The following is a 20,876-nucleotide window of genomic DNA, read 5'->3' on the forward strand; positions in this document are numbered from 1 at the left end:
GAGTCTACTTCCATGGTGCACGGTTGATTTTCGATGGTGACTTCTACATGGATTTTTTTTTGTATCTAGTGATGAAGCATGGCCGATGGTAATGGTCTGATGTGCCTCTTCTCGTCTGGGTATGCCAGTAAACTTTCAGGGTCTGTTGTACTGGTTCCACTGGTTGCTTGGGCAGTCCCTCTGTGTGGTGGGGTTGCCATCAGTTCTTTTGGGCTGTTCCCTCTCCGTCTGGGGCTGGAGCCTCTTTTATTTCTGCATACCTTAGCAATATGTCCTTGTTTTTCACAAAACGACAGATGGTGTCTAGGAATCTGCACTTGGATCGTGGGTGGTTCCCACCGCATCCGGCACATTGGTAGTTCGATTTACGACCCCACTGGTCCCTTTGCTCACATTCTGACCGGAGTCTGTGGACTTCTTCCTCCTCACTGTCTCAGGAGGATTCGACATCTTCGTGATGGGTGGCTGATGTGTATTTGTCTGAAGGCTTCCCAGCATCGTTGGTGGGTTGGCGGTTGGCCCCACTGGTTCGGCACATTCATGCTGCTGATTTACGAGTGGCTTCAGCTGCAGTGGCATCTGCTATGGAATCTGCAAGGGAAATGTCTCCTTTGGCCATGAACTTGCTTTGGACAGTTGAATCTCTCAGGCCAAGGACAATTCGGTCTCTCATGGCTTCTTCTAGATTGGCGAAGCCACATAATCCGCCCAGGTTTCTCAGGTCAGCCACGAAATCCCCGATGCTCTCACCTTCACGCTGATCCCTCTGGTAAAACTCATGCCTGCAAATGAGAGTCAGTACTGCTGGGAGGTAATGGTTGCGAAGGATGGGAGCAAGGGTATCCCAATCCATCGTTTTGACTTCAGCCGGTTTCGCAAGTGCTTTAGCCATTTTAAAAATGGCGGGTCCGCAATGCGTCAGAAAGACTGCTTGTTTCTTGCTGGGCGTGGCATCTTTAAGGTTATTGGACTCCAGGAACATTTGAAATCTGTCCATATATGAGTCCCAGTCCTCGCTGGCTGGATCGAATGGGGCGGGTGGTATAGCGCTGCTGGCCATGTCGCTGATGTTGCGCTCTGTCAGCCACGTGCTCCTACAGCTTCAGCGAGTGTTCAGTAGGCTTTGTTGTCTCCGCTTCCCATCCTCGTCGCCAGTGTTAGATCTGGGAGGATGGGTCCAAGGACGGAGACAAGACTCAGATAGCAACAACAGCTCTTTATTAGTGACTTCAGATCTGAGCGAAATATCCTAGCCGCAGCAGCCCCTTATATAGGGCTGGCTGAGGCTAGGCAGCCAATGACAGTGATTTGAGTTTGCCGCGCTTGGCTGGACTAATCATGGCAACCCGTTTACTAGCCAATCGGATCAGTCTGAGGTGACCAATCATGATCCGCTATCAGCGGGCCAATGCAGTTGCAGGCTTTTGAGCCTGCTAGTCCGGAACAGATCCCATTACCCCAGCCACCATCCGGTTATCTCACTAACATCCACAATTACTACCAACATGGTATTTGAGTAAACCCCGTATCCCATTAACATTGTTAATCCATTATCAGCCCCATAGCCCATAACCAGCATACATAACACTGGGCCATCACCACCCCACCACTCCTGGCATGTGGATCCAAGCTCTGTTTTGACGTTACATGTCCTTCAACTCTCTTCCAGGTTTTTGGCCAAGTATTCTGTCAATTTGCGTAATCTTCCAGCGTGAGGATCGATTGTTCCACCAACTCGGAACCGAAGCAGCAAAGAGCAGCAGCGACGAGTATTGGTCCTCTGTCAGCCCAAGGCAACCCGAATATGGCTGGGTCGCAACCACAGCTGGCACAAGAGCAGGAGTCAGGTCTGTTGCGAAGGGGGGTTCATGTTCTATGGTCATAACACTTTCTCTCCCTTTTTATTTCTTGCTCTTTCTCTTTCTCTTTCTTCTCTCTCTCTCACACACACCTCTAATCCTGCTATTCTATGATTCTGTAAGAATCTCCTGCTGGAGCAGGGGGTTGGACTAGATGACCTCCAAGATCCCTTCCAGCCCTAGATTGCTATGCTGTTTCAAAGTCTTCTGAAGCCAGGGTTTGTGTCCTTCCTTCCTCTCTCTCCTTTTTTCTCTCCTCCCCTCCATGCATCTATCCATCCATATATTTCATTCACATTCTCCTCCCTCCCTTTCTTTTTTCTTTCTTTGTCCCTTCCTTCCATCTCTCCCTGTGTCTATCTCTTTTCTTCCTTTTGCTTCCTTTCTCTTTTTCCTTTTTCTCTTCTCTTCTTTCTTGTCTCTCTCTCTCTCTCCCTTCCTCTCTCTTTCCCTCTCTTTTTGTCTCTTTCTCTCTGTGTGTGTCTCTCTATGGCCTCCCCCCCTGTATCTCTGTGTGTATGTCTCTCTCTCTCTCTGCCCCTCTCCCCCCTCTCTCTTCCCCCCGCCCTGTGTGTGTCTCTCTCAAAGCTGACTGGGCCAAGCCAGCAAGTTCAGACTGGCTGAACAATAATCGCTAGGCACGGTGGAAGCGTCCCTTCAAGCGACCCTCCTCCCCCCACTCCCCCTCTCATGACCAGCAGCTATGGTGGGGCTGGACTGTGTGTGTGTGTGTGTGTGTGTGCACACGCACGGGAAGATGCTGAAATGAGTGCCAAAGCACAGTAAAACTGGGCGCGGGGTGGGCGGCTGTGGCTGGCGATCGTTGTTCAGCCAGTCTGGATTCCAAAATGAAGAAATGAAAGAAGTAGCAAAGAGCACCAAGTAAGGAGAGCTTGCTGGCTTGGCCCAGCTGTGGATTTGAGGGAGGGAGGGAGAGAGAGAGAGAGAGAGAGAGAGAGAGAGAGAGAGAGAGACAGACAGACAGACAGACAGACAGACAGAATTGGGGAGGTGTGTGTGTGCGCTTTACCTTTTAAAATTCTTGATTTTCTTTATCTTTTAAAAATTCTTCATTTATGCCCTCTTTAAAAGATTCATACCATGTTTTGAAGGTGAGGCATGTGGTGGATAACACAATTATTCCAAAGGGGGAAAAAAAGAACATTGGTTTGTTGAGGCTCAATGATGGCTAGAAACAGTATACAGGAACTTGAAGACTTAATTTCCTGTTCCTGTCATGCAGCTTTTGCATGGATGAAATTTCTGCTCCTGTTGCGTGGGAGATTGGTTGGGGCTGTGGAAACTGGAAGGGAGCATGCTGTTGTTCTGGAATACTTGTGGAGTACTGTTTTCTCTTTCTTTCTCCCTCCCTCTCTGTTTCTCATTTCTCTCTCTCCTCCATGGCAAGAGCAGCAGCGTCAGTGTCTCAGGAGAAAAGTCGCACTCCCTCCCCCCCAATGTTCCTCTCATCTCACCTTTAGTAGCCTCATGCAACACCAAACTTAGCACCAAATTTAGCACGCTTCACAAATGAGGGGGTGCCATTTGTGAAGCACACAAAGTTTAAAGGTGCTGCACAGCATGTTCCCCTCCCCATATTTCCCTTGCTGAGCAGGCTCACAGTGTGGCACCTTTAAACTTAGTGCATTTTACAAATGAGAAGGGGATTCCAGCGCCATTGCTGCCACATTTGTGAAGCGCGCCTCCCCCCACCATATTTCCCTCTCAGCAAGTTGCACTGCGTGGCAACTTTAAACTTTGTGCATTTTACAAACGAGAAGGGGATTCCAGTGCCACTGCCACCACTGCTGCATTTGTGAAGCACACTAAGTTGAAAGGTGCTGCGCAGTGTGCCTTCCTCCCCATATTTCTCTTGCGGGAAGCCTCACACTGCATGGTACTTAGTGCGCTTCACATCTGAAGCGCTGGCGGCAATGGCACTGGTGTCCCCTCCTTCCGATTTTTGAAGCGGACAAAGTTTAAAGGTGCTGCATAGGGGCAGGCTACAGGGTGAGGCCGCAGCCAACCACCTTTCCCCGGCCCACGTCCCTGAGGGGGCACCCAACTGTGCTTAACAGCTGCTGAAGTGGCCTAGATGAGCAGGAGGCAGAGGCAGATCTACCAGTAAGTCGAAGCAGTCGGTCAGACAGGCAGGAGGTGGGTGCAGGGCAACTTGAGGCTGCAGCGATCAAATGGCAGTCGACCACTCTTCCCAGCCTTACTTCCTCAAGGGGGAAGTATAGCAGAGGAAAGAAAGGTAAGCTGTTGAGCCCCGGCCCAGGGCTTGACATACCTGGGAGGGGGGGAAATGAAGGAGCAGTGAGATAGCAATGGTAATGGCAGCAATGGTGCCCAAGGAACACAATGGCAGTGATTCTGGTGGGCTTCCAGGACCAGCTCCCCACCCCGCTGCCCATCAGTTGTTTGTGAGAGCAAGGAGGGGCGGGGATGATGGAGAGGGGTAGGGCCAGCCAGGGGCACAATTTGCCGGTTCTCCAAACTGCAAAGAATCATAACAACTGGTTCTATAGAACTGGACAGAACGGGTAGAATTCCACCTCTGCTGCTATCCCCGTTTGTTTTTTTGCTAAGGCGGTATATAACTTCCCTAGTCTGGGGAATTCTAAACAGTCCCTATGTTGATCTTTTATATAGACTTCCTCTAGGCAAACAATATCTATTTTTTCTTTGAGTAGCCTTTTTAATATTTGATTTCTTTTAGCTGGAGAATTTACCCATTTACATTTTTAGATATTAGCTGAATTTCTCTATCCATTTTCTTATCGGTGATTTGGTCTCTGTCTTCTATTTATTCTATAATCCCTTTGTGGTCTTATCCTTAATTCTCTTCCTACTGTTCCTTTTTGTTCCTGTCTTTATGTACTACCTCCTTCCTTCTCCACCTCTCTTATCTCTTGTGGTTGATCTTCCTGACTCCTGGATTCCAATTCTTCCCTACTACTTTCTTCTTCCTCCCCTACTAATTGGTCACAGAATTCTCTCGCTTTGTCCAACGTGTCTACTCTAATCTTCCTCTCCTGCCAGGATATCAGCATCCTCTCTGGTATCAGCCATCTGAACAATATATTTCTCTTATTTAGCTGTTGTGCTAAAAATCAATAGTCTCTCCTTATTTCTCTTACCTTTTTAGGAATTTGCTTTAATGTTTGAATTTATTTGACTTTGTATATAAGTGGTTCTTCCCTCGTAATTTTATATGTAATGTCCTGCATTCATTTTCTAGCAAACTTATATGTACTTCTCATAGTAATTTGTGTTGTCTAGCATAGCTGGTATGTATGCAGTAGGCTTCATCTATCTCATAAACAATTTCCTGCCTACCCCATTGCAAGGCTCCTGTTATCAAGTTGGCCATAATTGTGCCCAGGTCTTCTTCCTTTTCCTCTACAACCGCAAGTAGAACGATGCCTTGTCCATCTCTAGATGGGAAATCTGCTCTTCCAATTCCCTATTTACAGTCACCCATTTTTTGTCTACCAATTCTATTTTTTTTCCCATCTGCTCTGACCTAGTTTCCATCACTTTTATTCTTCGTTCATTTTTCTCCATTGTTTGTTGTATAGTTTCTACTTTATAGTCCAGCTTATTAATATTCCCTTTCTGGTCAGCGTGATTTTTTAACATCGTCTCCTGCATTTTTAACATTGTTTCCTGAATAGACAGTAATGTATTTTGCATAGTTTGTGCATTTATCGTTACAGTCTGCTTTTCCATATTCAACATTCCCTCTATCGATCTTTGGCCTGATGTAAAAAGTGCTGCCAATGTCGAATTCAATGTTATTTTCTTTCCGGATTTCAAAGTTGTAACTGTAGTACTAGTCATATTTCTGAAACCTCTGATCCAATCCACCCACACGACCATTCTTTTCTTCACAACAACCAAAATTTAACTATTAAACTGTAATATATCTTCCCAAGTTTAATATAAATATATTTTCTTATTGACTATTTTCCCCTATCCACCAATACTTTGTTGCTTATCCAAATATATATTATCTTCTATTAATCAAAATCTGGTTGCAACTCTTAAATAAATAAATCTATATTATATAAATCTATATGAATCTACATGTTAGTTTCATCACACAATCAGGTTTTCTAAATAAAGATCACTAAAAAAATATTTTAAATCCAATATATTGCTTATTATATACTCTGTGGGTTAATCTAGTTCTTTAACAATCCTAACTATTTACTTATCTAGTCCACAGGTACCTTTCCAATCATCTCCCTGCTCCACTTCTCTGCCTCCTTCAATTTCTTCAAAATATCAGTTTTTTCCTCTTACTTCTCCCTCCTATTCACTCCTTTTCTATCTCTACTCACAATTCATTTACAATCCACCATTTACCATCCGTTTTCCTTCCTCCTCCTCCTTTCACCATCTGCCTGTTCCACCAATCTCCTTTTCCAACACTCTCCAGTCTCCTTCTTTCACCACCTGTCAGTATGCCAGTTTCTGTCTCTCTCCACTCTAACTCCAGTCACCTTCCTCGCTTGTTTCTCTCGTTTCTTCCCCCTTCTTTTCAGTCTAGTCCTTTCTTCTCACAGAAATATTCACTTAAACTGTCTCTGCTTGCCAGCTTACAATCCGTTTTCCAGCCTCTCAACTCCTTCTGCTTGCTGTTGCCACTCTTGCCTATCAATTCCCCTCCATCTTTGTGTGCAAAATGCTTCACCGTTCCAGCATATCTCCAACCCTAACTTGGTTCTTCTTCTGCTTCGCTAGCTCCAGTCCACAATCCACATACCTTTTTCTTCCTTCTTTCACTGTTTGCCTGGGCCACCCAGCTCTTTCTCCAACACTCTCCGATTGTCTTTTCCTGTTGCCTATCTGAAACGCCAATCTCCCCTTCTCTCTGCACCAATACTGATCGCCTTCCCCGCTTAATCCTTTCATTTTTGTCTCCAGCAGTGCCCACTTCTCGGTCCCTCTCCAATTCACTTTCTAACTTCAGTCAGCCAACTCACCACTCTCAAGCCGCCATTTCATTTTCTCTCACCCGCACTCTACTTTCTCTTTCTTTGTCCTCGTTCTCCACACTCCAAGACCTTCAGAGTTTGATTTTTTCCTCTGATTTCCTCCGAATTAATTCTTCTCTTCTTAAAGTCTTTTTTCTTGCTTACTTTTACAGCAAACTTTCTGTCCCACTGTCAATCTCTTCGCTGTCACTATTTTGCTGATTCACAGCTCCTCTTGCCAAATCACCGCTTGCTTTCTTGGGGATTTCCTCCTGCCAGAGCTTTCTTATCTTGCCAACTTATGGTCTAGGACATAGCTTCTCAGGAATTTTACTTCTGTTTTGGTATTGGGAATGAGTTTTCGCTTAACACAGTCTGTTAAATAATTTTCTGCTTCCTCATCTGTGGTTTGTCATGGCCTCAGGTCTACCATCTCGCAATGACAGATGTTTTCACGCTAGGTTGTAGGGGTTTCCCTTCATTGAAGTGGGTGATCACCTTTCACCTCACTGCCCCCCGGACTTCCCCTCTAGTCTGATTTGCTCTCCAGGCTTACCGCATCCCCTAAGGGTCCCAAACATGAGACAATCAGGCTCAAAGAATGGAGACTGTTCTTTTTCTGCCTACTCCACCTGGTCTCCCCCACGGGAAGTCTCCAAGTTTTCTCTTCTTTTAACTCCCTGCGATGTAACTATGCTTCCGCCATTGCCGCCATCTTGATCAGTTAGCATGAACAGGAAATGCCATCTGGACATATACTTTCTAGAAAGTAAGTTCCACTGAATAATAAATAAGCTGCAAATGCCATACTTCAATTCAAAGACAAAGATGTGCTTCCTTTTCTCCCCTTTAATTGTAATCATGATACAATGTATTATTTCAATGAATATTTCAACTGTGACTGCTTTAAGTTGTTGTTTGCAATGCCTATAAATGCCACAGCTGCTTTTGGTAATTGAAATGGTGATTGAAGTGTTTCATAACAAAGACACGTGGAATTGCACCATACTTTATTTTTAATACACTGTATACTGTTGGAAGAAATATCCATCTGGGTTCAGTTTCAAGCAGGAAGAAAGACACTGGAAACATGGAGCTTGCTTGGAAGGATGGTTTAATGGTGGACAGGCCCACATGGTTTTTTTGAAGACCTGGGCAAAAAAATGAGCACACAGGTGGGAGAGGGAGAGAGCTTTTTACCTTCTGTTGGGCTTTAAACTTGCTTCCTTTTCCTGTGGCAAGAAATGTATTCTGACTGATTGCCAGGCTCCCAGGAAGCCATGCAGGTTGTAAGTTGTAAGCCATGTAAGTTGTCTTGAGTCCCAGGCTTGGTTGAATCTTGCTGACTGATGTAATGAAAGGGGCCTTGGGAAATTCCTTTTATGGCTTATGGCTTTGTCTTGGTCTGGGTTTTGAGTGAGGCTAATCCTATGATGTCCTGAGGATGAAGGCCCAGACTTTTGTCCTGTAGATAAGCTGGCACCAAAATATCTATTGGGGCTAAGTTTCTGTGTCCCTTAAGATTTCTATTTCTCTTTTAGGTAAAATATTCTGCCTTTTTAATATTTCCAAGAAAATTTCATTCTTCTAGGAGAGGGGTGGCTGCTAACTTTCTACAATACCTAATGGATTGGAACAAATGATATCCAGTTGACATTTGACAAACAATGGGGATTATGAACTATTGATGCTGAAAACTTTAAAAGTTCAAATAAAATAAACAATTGCTCTGGCTGCAAAAGAAGCAAGCCATTTTTTTTAATGGTGACAGACTTCAGCTAAGGTCTGATTTAGGATTACTTCAGCCATACAAATGCATAGGAAACAACTAATTATGGGGAGGCACAGTGATGAAAGTTATCATTTATCATTTATTTATTCAAAAGATAAGCTTCAGTAAGAGCAGTGTCTTTGCTGGGAAAGTCTTATTTAAATCTTTTCTCTGAGACCTCAAAGGAACATCCATAGCAGCTTCTCCTAATTTTACCCTTCCCCAAAGAAACTATTTGGTGTAATGTTTTAGGGATCAGGCTAGAAAGAAAAACATAGTAAGTTCTACTTCTGCTTAGGCATGAAGCCAGCTGGATGACTTTAGGCCAGATTGTCTGCCAGCCCTAGGAAGAAGGATATGAAAAATTACTTTGAAGAAATCTTGCCAAGGAAACTCAAGGGACAAGCCCAGACAGTCCTCAGCTCTGACTCAGAGGCACCATTAAGAAAGAAGAAAAATAATTCTGTAAAGACATGAACAAAGCATTCACTGAGTGCAATAGCTGAGTAAGAGATAAATACTAATCTTTCTGGCCTACTGAACTACATTGGATATAAAAGAATTCTACCTGTAGAAATTGGTATTATGAGATTTTTAAAGAAAAATATGGCACTATATCCATGCTCAGCCATGGTTTTAATTCCAGCTTTAGCTGAGAAAGTGACAAATAATACCTGAGCTGAATTAGAAGGCCTATTGTGGAAAGAATTGCTGAGCTGAAAGTGACCTGGAACTGATTTTTGCAATAAACTAATTTTGCATCAATAGCCCGTCACAGGGATATCCCTGGGAGGCATAAAAAAAAAGTCAAGATGGTGGCTGCACCCATACAATTGAATCCTTGTCTCCACTTTATACATAAAAAGAGATTGTGCTTTGATTGCACAATCATGGTCATTTTGGCTGTTTTATCTTCATCCATCATATCTAGTATACCACCTATTTTTATATAGTGTTAGTGCTTATGGGCCCACCGTAGGTTGACAGTTACGAATAAAGAATTTCATTATTTGTTTTCCTTTGATGTTTCAGTAGTCTCTAGACCAGTATTTTTCAACCTCAGCAAATTTAAGATATGTGGAGTGCAACATGCTGCCTGAGATATTCAGGAACTTGAGGTCTACGTACAGGGATGGGATTCAAATTTCTTAACAACTGGCTCTGTGGGCGTGGCCTAATTTGTGGGCATGGCTTGGTGGTCACATGACTGGGAGGGCATGGCTTGGTGGTCACATGACTGGCTGGGTGTGGCCAACTCAACATCACTTCTTTGCTCTAATAACTGTTTTAAGTGTAAAAAAAGATATACCAAAATAAAAGGTAGTTTATTATTTCATGCCTTTAATGCTTAAATAATAAAAAAGGTACACAAAACTAGATTTTGTTACATCAAAGTTTTAAAATATTAATAAAAAACTATTACATACCATAAAACTTTATAAAAAACAATAAAACTGTTGTCAAATTGCTTTTTCATTGGTGTCTTCACTTGCAGTTTTCTTTTGTTGACACAAGCATCATCAGCTGTGTGATGTGCCCATAATCGTTTTTTTACTATAGAAACAGGGTCCCATTCTTGCAGAGGTAGGCCAATTAGATTGATAGTCAGCAGGTTTGTTACATTGGAAACCATTAGACGACTTCTGCTCTCTGAACATATTATGTTCATCTGCGAGAAACCCCTTCCCACTTCTGTTGAATAGTCAATAGTCCTGACAATATCTCCTTTTTATCCTTTTTAATGCTGCAAGGAATTGCATATTTCTCCAAATCTTTTAACACATTTTCTATGAAATCATGATAATCATTAATATTAATTTCATAATGTAAAATTTCAGCAAATGCAACCAGTTGTTCTTCAGCTGCTTTCCATGGAACCACTTCTTCAATGTTCCAGTAATCAGGCTCCAAATAATTTAGAAATTTTAATTGATCAGTGTCTTTCAATTGGCAGCCAGTTTTTAAATGTTCTCAATCCATCAATCTTTTCAAGTTAGTTACAATGCTTTTTACAAGGCTTTCACGAGGAAGTGCAACAAATCGATGATTTTGTACAAAATATATATTTTTAAAGGTTAATTTAAGTAATTAATCCATCGGTTTTTCATATGCACCCTTTTCCTTTGTAAGCATTTCAAATGATTAAATTGATCTTACCACAAGTTTTTCAGCCTTTATAATATCTATATTTCTTGCTTGCAGTGAAATAGAAAGAAGTATTTCAGTTAGGACAGTGGTTCCCAAAGTGGGCGATACTGCCCCCTGGAGGGCGGTGAGATGCCTTAGGGGTAAGAGGCAAGGGGGCTGGCAGGGGGGCACTAAGAGGTGGCAGGGGGGTGCTGGAGGAAGGCCCCTCGCAGGGCACAATTCAGAAGTGAGATTTTACCAGTTTGCAAGAACCGGTTGCTACCATTCCAGTAGATTGAAAAATTGGCAAAAAGGGCCCCTGGCTGGCCCTGCCTCCTCTACCCATTCCTCCATTTTCTGCTGTCATTCCTTATTGTGTATGTGTGACATTGTGCGCATGGGCAACAATTGCTGACAGCATTTCCCGCCCGCCCCGCCCAGTCACTCCTTTTGTAGCGCATGTGCGCTCATTTCCCATTTTCCCGCCCGCCATCACTACCAGCATCAGCCAGCCAGCCAGCCCACCCTGCCTGCCTACCTCCGTCTGATCTAGGTGAGTTACACTCTGCAAGCCCACTCCAGCTTTCCTCTACTTTCCCGACGTGCCTGCCTCGAATACAGCGGCGGTGGAAGTGGAGGAAAGCCAGAGCGGCTTTGCTCTCCTTTTCAAATGTCCCACCGCTGCTGCATTCAATGCGAGGCCCCGCAGGTCATCCCATTGAGCCCCTTGCATTGGAGTGTGCAGCAGTCAATTGGGTGAGCCTGTGGGGCCTTGCCTCAAATGCAACAGCAGCGGGATGTTTGAAAGGGGAACAAAGCCACTCTGGCTTTCTTCTGCTTTCCCGACGTGCCTTCTGGATTTCCTCCACTTTCCTGACATGCCTGCCTTGAATGCAGCGGTGGTGGAATGTTCGAAAAGGAGAGCAAAACCACTCTCGCTTTCCTCCGCTTTCCCGACGTGCCTGCCTTGAACGCAGTGGCAGCAGGATGTTTGAAAAGGGAAGGAAAGCCAGAGTGGCTTTGCTCTCCTTTTCAAACGTCCCGCTGCTGCTGCGTTCAAGGCAAGGCCCCACAGGCTCACCCCATTAAACCCCTTGCAACAGAGCATGCAGCAGTCAATGGGGTGAACCTGAAAGAGGGAAAGAGAGAGAGAGAAAAAGAAAAGAAAGAGAAAAGGGACAGAAACAAAATGGGACAGACAAAGAAAGGGGGATGGAAGGAAGGGACAGAAAGAAAAAGAAATAAAGGAGGGAGGGAGAGAGGAGAAATATAATGAGATATCTATTCTAGTCCAATCACCTGCTCCAGCTGGGTTAGAAGGGAGTGTGTGTTTATGTGTGTTCTTGTAATTTTCCAGTACATTTTTGTTTTGCTTTCTTCAGAATTGGCACTGTAATACATTGGGGAAAAGTAATTTTTTAGGGTGGAAGTATGGTCCAATTGATCCTGTTTAAGCCTCAATAAAATGTGAGAGCTTCCTGATAGTCTTGGCCATGTTTCGTCCACAAAACCTTTAATTAATAGAAGACAAAGATGTTTCAATGTGCTGGCAAAGATGCTGGCAACGATGTTTCAATGTGGGAAAGGGCCTCTAAACAAGACATAAGACATAAGACATAAGAATTTATTTGTCATTACACTCGCAAGCGGGTGCAACGAAATGAGGTGCTCTTCCACAAGTAAAACTGGACAACACCATTGAAAGAAAAATAAAACTAAACACAACAAACCATACAATAATCTCTATACAATTTAAAAATGTAAATACCCCATTACTCTCAGCCATTAAATTCCACAAAAATCTTATGACCCTGCATTCAAACTCAAAACTGCCCTTGGATAAAAACTGTTCTTAAATCTAGTCGTCCTTGTTCTTAATACCCTGAATCTCCTTCTCGATGGTAATAGTTCAAAGAGCTGATGTCCCGGATGAGAGGAGTCATTCAATATATTAAATATCTTCCTCTTACATCTATTCCTATACAGTTCTTCCAAAGAGGGGAGTGAGCAGCCAATGATGTTTTGGGCCATCTTAATCACCCTCTGAATTGCCTTTTTCTCTGCCACTGTGCAGCTCGAGAACCATACACAGAGACAGTAAGATAATATACTCTCAATTGAACTCTGATAGAAGGTAGTCAGTAGACTCTCAGCCAGTTGTTGTTTCCTAAGAATCCTTAGTAAATACAACCGTTGTTGTGCCTTCTTAATTAAAGCAGTGGTGTTTGCACTCCAGGTCAGGTCATTTGTAATGATGGTCCCGAGATACTTACATTCAACCACCTGTTCCACACGAACTCCCTCTATATACAGTGGCTGAATGTCTGCTCTTTTTTTCCTATAGTCCACTATCACCTCCTTGGTCTTCTTAATGTTAAATAGAAGATTATTATTTTTGCACCAGTGGGATAGCTGTAATACCTCATCCCGATATGCAGACTCATCATCCCCAGAAATAAGTCCTACAAGCGTAGTATCATCTGCAAATTTTATTATCTTATTGTTGGGATGTTTATTTGTGCAATCAGATGAATAAATGGAGAACAGTAGTGGACTAAGGACACAACCTTGCGGAGTGCCAATGCTAAGTGTCTTGACAGTAGAAATATAATCATTCAGTTCAACTCTTTGTGGGCGATTTGTTAAAAAATCCAATATCCATAAACAAATAGAATCTGGAAAATCTAGATCTTTGAGCTTGGCTATTAATCTGTGCGGTATGATGGTATTGAAAGCAGAACTAAAATCTACGAACAACATTCTTACATAATTCCCGGTGTTTCCAAATGGGATAAGGCCATGTGAAGCACAGTAATAATTGCATCCTCGGTTGATCTATTTTCTTTGTAAGCAAACTGAAGCCCATCAAAGGAATCAGGAAGGCAGGAGATAATATAATTTCGAACTAGCTTCTCAAAGCACTTCATTAAGATAGAAGTTAGTGCCACGCCCATAGTCGCTAGGACCATTTGTGGGCAACTTTTTAGGCAGTGGAACGATGGTGGAAGCCTTGAGACACACAGGAACCACACTTTGTGTCAAGGATCGGTTAAAAATTTCAGTCCACACCCCAGCTAGCTGATCAGCACAATCTTTACCATACGACCAGGAATTGAGTCGGGCCCAGCTGACTTTCTGGAATTAACCGCCTTCATTGTCTGCCTCACATCCTGCTCATTCACAATGAAGGGGAGGCTCTGCTGAGTAAATGATGGCAAAGGGACAGTTTCAGTTTGATGAATCTCAAATCGAGCAAAAAAATTGTTCAACTCCTCAACCACCGCCGCACTACCATCCAAAGAGACCTTTTTGCTTTATAGTTCAGTTAGTTGTTGAACCCCCTGCCAAACCTGCCTCATGTTATTACTGAGAAAGCAGTCTTCAATTCTCCTCTTATATTCGGCCTTAGCTTGCTTAATACCTCTCTTCAAGTTTGTTCTTGCAGCACTATAATCTAGATCATTCCCAGACTTAAAAGCCTTATTTCTTGCGTACAACAAGCATCTAACCTTCCCGGTCATCCAAGGTTTTTGATTAGGATACACCCGGATTCGTTTATCCACTGTGACAGTATCAATACAGTGTGCCATATACCCTAGCACTGCAGCCGTGTGTTCGTTGAGATCAGGATGATCAAAAACTTCCCAGTTTGTGCGTTCGAAGCAGTCCTTTAGCTGCTCCATTGCTCCCTCTGGCCAGCTTTTCACCGTCTTGACTACCGACCCCACCTGTTTTCTCAGAGGAATATACTCTGGGGCTAAAAGCAGAGACAAGTGATCTGACTGGCCCAGATGTGGTAGTTGTAATACCCTGTATCCATTTACAATATTCGTGTAGACCTTATCCAAGGTGTTCGATCCCCTAGTTGCACACCTTATATATTGATAGAATTTAGGGAGGACCACACGAAGATCTACACGATTAAAATCTCCTGCAATAATGAATACAGCATCTGGAAATTTGCTTTGCAAGTTGCCAATTTCATCATCCAGGAAGCCCAGAGCCAAATCTGCATTTGCGTCTGGCAGAATGTAAACAGCAAGAATAATAACAATGCTGAATTCCCATGGAAGGTAGAAGGGTCTGCATCTAACAGACAGATATTCCAGCTCCAAAGAGCAGTGACGTGTTATAATCTCTGAGTTTTTACACCAAGTCTCTTTAACAAACATGCACACTCCATCTCCTCTACACTTCCCCACATTTCTGTCTCTATCCAGACGATGTAATAAAAAACCGTCCATCTCAATAACAATGTCTGGAATAGTGGGGTTCAACCAGGTTTCGGTGATTAGCAACACACAACAGCTTTTCACGAACTTACTTGAAGAGACCTGTAGCCTTAAATCATCCATCTTATTTACCACGGATCTAGCATTAGTCAGAAAGAGGCTTGGGAGCGGTAGCCACTTCGTTTGTTTTTGCAGCCTGTACAAAACACCAGCCCTGCAGCCTCTTTTCTTGCCCCTTTCTCTTCGTCTTCTTTTCCTTTTCACTGGAGCCACAATCCACAGAGAACCAGGGAGCCTTGCAATCTCTGACGGTATGTTATGTTTCCAAACAAACTTAGCTGTTATCCCTTGTTTACACTGCAGTCCAATCTTCGCAAGCTCACAATTGCTGTAGAGTATGTTCACCCCACAGGAGGTATTCACAATACAAGATAATCCACACAAAAACATCCATAAAAAACGCCAAGTCGAAGAGCACTGAGCTGCAGCACGTGAATGCGCGGCTGCCATCAAAAAAATCCATGAAACTAGACCTCATTTCAATCTGATGCATCAGGTCTCTCTGTCTCTTTCTCTGTCTCTGTCTGTCTGTCTCTCTCTCTCTCTCTCTCTCCATCCATCCATCCCCCACTCTTTCTTTGTCCCTTTCTTTCCCTTTTCCCTTTTCTTCCTTCTCTCTTTTCTCTCTCTCTTTCCTTCTCTCAGGCTCACCCCATTGATTTGGTGCACCGCTCTGTTTGGACATAAAACAAATGAACAAGAATCAGCAAAGCATCTCTGATTAGATTCTATTCACTACTAGAATCTAATCAGAGATGGTTTGCCGATTCTAGTCCAATGACCTGCTCCAGCAGGGTTAGAAGGGAATGTGTGTGTATGTGTGTGCATGTCTGTCAAAACTCCAAAACAGGTCAAGTAGCTCTGGGGAGGTCAGTCATAAATATTAGGACACATGCCAAGCAACCAGCCACTAAGCAAGGACTACTTGTATTTGGTTTTAAAAAGCAGGTTTCTACTAAACCCCCCACTGCAACTGTAACTCTTTTCAAACCAGATGTGATGACCCGTAGTCTCTCAAAATAACCCAAAACCCAAAACATATATTAAAGTCCAAAAGGCCTTCAACTTAACTTCACTGTTTTATTAGGCACTGTTCAAAGTCACAGAAGGAAATAATGAGGCAAACAAAACAACCAAAACAAACCGCATTGATGAGAGTTCCGAAGCAAGCCAAGATAACTAATCATAAATTCCAGGAAAATAACTGAGAAAAGTCCATGGGAAGAACGCCAGCAAAAACAAACCTCCTTCAAGGTGAACACTAAATTGACTCCTGCAAATTCTAACTGTGCAGTTGCAAACTTATATACATACCTCCCACCTGCAAGCCACGAGGAGGATCATGTTAATCTCCTCGAGTAGACCTCACTTTTCCCTGATCCCCTCCTCCCTGTGTGACCTAGGATGGATAGGTGATGGGCCTGGATCCTCCTCTGACTGCTCAGCCAGCCTCTGCCCTTCCCCAGCCTCCTCCACCACCTCTGGAGCCACACTCCCACTCGGTGTTGGCTGTTCCTCCTCTTCCTCAGAGTTGGTCTCCACCAGGGATGTGACACTATCCCCCCTGCAGGGCCCCCTGCCCCGGGACCAGATGGACGAGGACATTGAGGAAACCAAGCGTGAAAGTCCTGGACCAAATGAGGAGCATGAACATCAGTGGCATCGACCCAGGTGAAGTCCTCTGGTCCATAACCTTTCCATGCCACCAAATACTGAAATCAGCCCTGCAACTGGCGTGAATCTTGGATGCTATCCACTTCGTACTCCGCCTCTCCCAGAGGGGTTATTGGGGCGGCAGTGATGGAGCGGACCGTCTATGTGGACTGTCGGCCGAGGCAGGGACTAACAGGGAACAATGAAAAATAGGATGGATACACATGGTCCACGGTAGGGAGAGATGATAAGCCACAGGATTGATCACTGCCTCAACCGGAAAAGGTCCCAAGTAACGGTGATTGAGCTTTTTCGATGGTCGCGTCGTTGGTAAATATCGAGAAAAGAGCCAAACCCAATCACCGACCTCTGAAGGTGGAACATCACGATGATGTCGGTCTGCAAACCATTTATAGTCTTCCTTGGTTCTTTCTAGTTGATCATGGACCATGTGGTGCACGGCTTTTAACTCCTGCAAAAATGTATCCACTGCCGGAACTGGGGAATCAGACAGGGCTAAAGGGAAAAGTCGTGGATGGAACCCATAGTTAGCAAAGAAAGGGGACACACGGGTGGATGCATGTTGAGCATTGTTATAAGCGAATTCTGCCACCGGCAGCACTTCCACCCAATTGTCTTGTTGAGTATTGCTGAAACAGTGGAGGTACTGCTCTAAAATAGCATTCACTCTCTCTGTCCCCCCATCAGTTTCAGGGTGATGAGCAGATGACAGACACACCTGAACCTGCAGTTTCACAAGTAGGGTCTGCCAGAAGCGTGCTGTAAATTGTACCCCCTGATGTGATACCATGCAGTCTGGTAACCCATGCAACTGGAAAACATGGGAGATAAACAATTGAGCCATTATCTTGGCCGATGGAAGACCTCCACACAGAATAAATTGAGCCATTTTAGTCGACATATCCACCATCACCAAAATGAAAGAAAGAAAGAAAGAGAGAGAGAGAGAGAGAGAGAGAGAGAGAGAAAGAAAGAGAAAGGGAGGGAGGAGAAAGTGAATGAGATATCTAGTTCAACCAGCTGGGTTAGAAGGGAGTGTGAGTGTGTGTGTGTGTGTGTGTGTGTGTGTGTGTGTGTGTGTGCGCATGGCTGTCAAAACTCCAAAAACAGGTCAAGTAGCTCTGGGGAGGCCAGTCATAAATTAGAACACTTGCTAAGCAACCTGCCATTAAGTGAGGACCACTTGTACTTGGTTTGCCAGTCACGAAACCATGCCCACCCAGTCACGTGACCAGCAAGCCATGCCCATCCAGTCATGTACCAGCAGGGCATGCCCTCAAATTAGGCCACACCCACATAAATTTGAATCCTGCCCCTGGGTGGGGGGCACTGAGGATAAGTTTGTAGCACCAAGGGGGCGGTGGACTGAAAAAGTTTGGGAACCACTGAGTTAGGACATCAATCATCAAGGCCAAATCAATGAGAAAATATGTGTTTTCAAGATGGCCAGGCTTAATATTTTTTAATTGAACAAAAAAACTGGTGCAGCACTGGATAAGCATGCCACACAACTAGAGTGACCTTAAACTACAGGCAGCCCATCTTGGTCCAAAAGCTCTACCAATCTTTATAATCTCAAGTTCTTCGGATATTTTGTTAAGTTCAATTTGGTTCTTATTGGATTGGTGACAAATAGCATATGTCTTATCAATAAATACTTTTAAATGATTTACTTGTTTTATTTCCTTTATGGAGTCATCTAAAACAAGTTGGAGATGATGGTTTAAGCAGTGCCATATTATAATGTTTGGAAAGTCTTTGGCTATCCTAGTGCTCACCCCAGATTTTCTCCCAAGAATAACTGGCACCACCAGAGCAAAATCCCATTAAATATTTCTCTAGATAGTTCTTAGTAAACCCAACATTACTTAAACTTTCCATAACTGAAGAACATATTGTCTCTGCATCTTGTTTTTCCAATTCAACTAGCTTAAGGAAAATTGTTGGTGAGAAAACTGGATCCTCAATTTTTAAGTAAAGTATAAGAACTTGTTTACAAGATATCATTGAGGCTTCATCAATAATTAAACATATTTTCTGATTTTTTTTCAATAATTTTAGTAAATAATTGTTTCCTAATGTCTTTTGCAATGAAATCAACTATTTTCATTGCAGTTTTATTTGACTGCAATCCTATTCCCAGATCTACTCAATTTTTAATTTGCAATTGTATCTCACCTTCTACGTCAGAAAATGGTTTTGCTCTTTGGGCCAGGTCATAAAGTATATTGAATACTCGACAAGTACTACCTAAATATTTTTCTGTCATCTTGTCCAGTCATTTATTAATTGCATTCTGCTCACACTACTTAAACTTCTCTGTGCAGGAGATGTGAGCTTTGGATAAGAAGTGCTCTTTCATCTTTTCCCTAAGAGAGGCCTGATGTACCTCTTTATTTTTCCCCGCAGCCTCTAGTTTGAAATGTTTCCATTCCTTAGCTTGCCTGTCAATGCTTTTTTCTGCTGCTCTAATGTCAAATTTTTTGCAATACTTGCAACCTATTTTTTTTAAACTGTCAGAGTATATTCATGAACTGGAGTAGAGCTTAGTAACAAGGTCAGCCAATGAGAGCTGAATTGAGGGCTGAAATTTAGAGAGAATCTGGGTTTATCAGGTTTATCTCTGTTCTGTGCTCAGCTCTAAAGTGAAAGAGAAACTAACTTGCTTGCTGAAAACTAGAGTTCTGTTCTGAATCTGTAACATGTCTGCTTCTGTTTGAGTTTGCTCCATGCTGGAGAAATCTACAACTGGTATTGTAAAATTTACTTCATATGTTTACAAAGAAGTTAAATGAAGCCTCAGCCATCTGTGTTTACTTTTCTGGCACTGAATTTATGCTGCAATATTCTGGACAGAAACTGCCAGTCCATCCCTAAAATTGGTATACTGCTGCAATGTCTAGCAGTCAGAGAGATTATTTGCAATGTCTGAGTTATTGGAAGTACTTCTGTGCTTGTGCTGCTTTCTCCAAGCTGGAGTGGTTGAGGTTGTTGTGACTCTTCCACTCCTGTTTCCAATCTTGTTTTCTTACTGAAGAAATTGGCCAAACTATGTTGCCTTTTCATCCTGTTAGGCTACTGCGAAAAAATAAATAAAACAATGATGTACTTTGGACTCGATTGTGGTTATAAGTTGAGGACTATAGGTAACAGAAGGATTCTTTTTTCACCCAACATTGTACAGTCTGTTTTCATCCATTGCTATGGACAATTTGTAATGTACAAATGGTACAGGGTTTCCTGCCTGAGCAGGAGATTGGACTCCATGATCCCTTCTGTTGGAAATAACTCCAGCCAACAAGAACTTGGATCGGTGAAAACACAGAGATCTTATTTTAAGCTTAAATCAAAGCATAAAAGAAAAAGAGCTATTTGCAAAGAGCAGTAGGATCTCAGCTGACCTCAATGTGAAGTTTGAGCCAAGAACCACACCTTTAGATTCCAAAAACAATACATTTTATACATTTCATTTCTATTACTACGCCCCTCTCCTCTCTTGAGACTCATTCCCTCCCCCTCTTTAGACCCATTGGATATGCCCTCAGGGGTTGCAGCTAATCCTAGGGGCCAGTGGTTGGTTTCAAAGTAGTTTACCATTGGTTCAATAAGCGTAGGTTGGTGGGCGTGCTTTGCGCATGAAAGTATACTTTGCACACATGCATGTGCCAAACATATGCTTTGCGCATGCGCAGAGGCTTTCCTACTCACCTCCTGCAATCCTGCACTCCCCCTGTAGCTTCACCAGCTGACACATGCCAATCTGCTGTGCCGTGCAAAGCAGCTGCACTTTAAAAGCAGGGAATAAAGGTCAGTATGGGAGCCTGGGTGGGCAGGCTGGCCCAGCAGCAGCTCATCAGAGATAACCAGTTTGATCTCCACTGATTTTTGGCACTACCAGTACATAGTTGAATGTGCTGACAACAAAATCACACAAAAATTATCAATGGAAATCAAATTTAGCAACCCATGGAGGTCTGGATTTGGAGTTACACTCAAAATTAAAGTGGAAAAAAACACTACAGGCTGATCCAACTTTGATGAAATGTCCTTAAAACAAGTCAAAATGAGGCTCAGTAGTGTGTGTGTGACCTCCATGTGCCTGTATGATCTCCCTACAATGCCTGGGCATGCTCCTGATGAGCTGGCGGATGGTCTCCTGAGGGATCTC

The 20,876-nt window shown here is 43.3% G+C and overlaps 1 pseudogene; it reads right to left on the reverse strand.

Moving 5' to 3' along the window:
• Positions 1 to 18,219: 18,219 nt before the first annotated feature.
• On the reverse strand, positions 18,220 to 20,462 carry LOC148124023 (E3 SUMO-protein ligase KIAA1586 pseudogene; annotated as a pseudogene).
• Between the last annotated feature and the right edge of the window lie 414 nt (positions 20,463 to 20,876).

This window comes from Pseudonaja textilis, chromosome Z (assembly GCF_049901715.1).
Source record: "Pseudonaja textilis isolate UNSWEBS1 chromosome Z, rPseTex1.2, whole genome shotgun sequence".
Taxonomy (NCBI): domain Eukaryota; kingdom Metazoa; phylum Chordata; class Lepidosauria; order Squamata; family Elapidae; genus Pseudonaja; species Pseudonaja textilis.